The sequence below is a fragment of the Monopterus albus genome, unplaced genomic scaffold (genome assembly GCF_001952655.1).
Source record: "Monopterus albus unplaced genomic scaffold, M_albus_1.0 scaffold154.1, whole genome shotgun sequence".
NCBI lineage: Eukaryota > Metazoa > Chordata > Actinopteri > Synbranchiformes > Synbranchidae > Monopterus > Monopterus albus.
Window position 1 is genome coordinate 751720 of NW_018128034.1, and position 2379 is coordinate 754098.

Here is a 2379-nt window from a genome sequence, read left to right on the forward strand (position 1 = left end):
ACAGACCAGCAGAGAAATGGTCAAAGTAATTGTACCACAGCACTGGGCGAAGGGAAACTCCAGAAAGAACACCTACACCAAGTTTAATGAGCTACTTATACAAGCATTAATGCACAATTCCTGTTAGATATAGGTACAAACGGCGGTGAAGGTCTTAGTGAGCTCGAAATGTGGATCAGCCGCTGTGTCCAGCATCTAATGGATTTCAACCGAGCCTGTGCTGCCATAAAGGTCTCGGGGTAAAGCCGAGGCATTTCCTGAAAGTTGTGCCACAGCCTAGAAAACAGCGTAACCTGAGCCCGACTTGTAGCTTTTCCTATCACCACAGTCCATACCTGCACGATGTCCTGTCCCTCCGTGTCCGCAGGTAAATGGCTTGTTTGTCTTCTGCCTCCTGATTGAAATATTCAACAGATTGGATCGTTATTCTGAAGCGAGGAAGCAGAATCAAGTTAACATTGTTTAAACTCACTCGGAAGTTGTTGTGTTTGTGCTATAAAAATAAAAAGGCATGTGGACATTTAAAGTCCAACATGTCAAAAAATAGCCAGAACATTCTTTTTTTTTTGGAACTGAGATGTTTATTAAACCTTTTAACAAAATCCAAAATATAATTCACGATTCGAAATTCAAGGTTAAGTTACCTGATGCCTCTAGTGCACAACCTTTCACCAACAGGCCTCCTGTACTTTTTCTTAACAAGTGAACACCTTTATGATTTTTGAAGCAGCTATAATCGCCAGACACAAACATGGATTGTTATGCTATAAACGAACTACACCAGGGTCCCACAGCTTCCAACTTATAATTTGATTTAGCGAATTTACCTCTACTACAAAAAGCCTTTCCTCTTAGCATGACCTGATCTGTGCGATGCATGGATCAGAGGCCATAGTGCACTGACAGATCCAAAATATTTGAACGTGAAATCAGAAAACACACACACCTGGGAACTGACAACAATCCTGATGAAACATGCATCAAAGCCCAGTGTTGGCTACATGGCCACTCTGGGCCTTTACATAGAAACAGAACTGACTGAAGATGAAGATTTGCTGATATCAGCTGGTCTCAGTGCTGCCAGCACACACACACCAAGAGAGGAAGAAGAATAGGCATATGTACATAATCTGGGTGAAATTCATAACAATACATTATTGTAAAATGGAATGGTCTAAGTCGTGATATTAAAATTGAAGGTGTGATTGATTCACAGCTCGACTCGAACTATGCGCGCTCCGATACAGAATTGAGTCCAGACCCTGTTTACAAAGGAAACCCAGATGATCCAGACTGGAGAACTATGGTGTAATCTCCAGGAGGGGCAAACATCAGATGCAGCCGCAATCCTGTGCGCACCGTGCGTACATTGTTTAATGAAGTATTTCGCCACTGGCGCTCAATGTACGATCAACATAGAGAGGAATATAGTTTAACATTTACAGCCCGATGGACTTTTTAATATGATATCGTATGGCACCGAGTGGATCACATCATTTCTAACATGCGCCCTGCACAGCTTGGAGTGAGTGCGCACACACGGACTTGACCTGCTGTCTATTATACCTGTAACATCATCTGGACATGTACAGGGTATTTTTATTTATCATGACTCATGAGCTGCATTCATGTGTTATTTTGTGGACTAAGTATTATGTTTAAGTGTCAGATCGATTCTCAAGGCCCGGCTGGCGCAGAATGAGGCAGAATGGGGGGGGGGGATTTTCCGTGCTAGAAACTTTTCAGGTAAGGGGATACATTAAAACTAGGTTACCCAATTTGGTTCCTTACTTATGATATTGTTTAGTTGTAAAATAGGCTACATCCTCCTATGTCTGTTGTTAAAATTCACAAGAAGTGCCCCACAACATGTTACTTCATGTAGCCTATTTTTTGGGGATGGTAACTTTATGGCTGTAGCTGCCACTCCTAGTTGGTACAGAGAAATAACCATCTGTTTGATTCCTCACACACCAATCACACAAACTGATTGTTGATTGACAGGTCATTCCTGTTGCCAGCTTACATTTCATTCTGAGATAAAGTCACCTCTCCATTTCTTTGGGCACATCTAAGTCACTGTTATTTTTTGCATTTATTCTGATATGCTACCTTTTAACTTGTTCAACCTGTTTTCCACAGGGTAAGATTCCTGTACACTATGTCTGGTAAGCAGCCAGTGTATCCACAGAGGGGCAGTGTTTCCTTTTCTAGCCATGTAGAAAATAGCAGACAGTATGTCACTGAGGAGATCACACATGTGGTTGCTAACACTTTCTGAAAACGTATTATGGGAACACTTCCTTTTAGAAAGCATTACACTGAAGCTAAGAGAATTTCATTTGTTCAGAGTCCCAGGAACCCCTTACTGTTTTGTAA

At 41.7% G+C, this 2379-nt stretch overlaps 1 protein-coding gene across 1 annotated transcript in view; it reads right to left on the reverse strand.

The window, feature by feature from the left end:
- Positions 1–431, reverse strand: part of paqr7a (progestin and adipoQ receptor family member VII, a) — a 4764-nt gene extending 4333 nt beyond the window's left edge. The window contains exon 1 of the mRNA XM_020614936.1: positions 336–431. The gene's annotated coding sequence lies outside the window, so the exon portion shown is untranslated. The remainder of the gene's footprint in view (positions 1–335) is intronic.
- Positions 432–2379: the final 1948 nt, after the last annotated feature.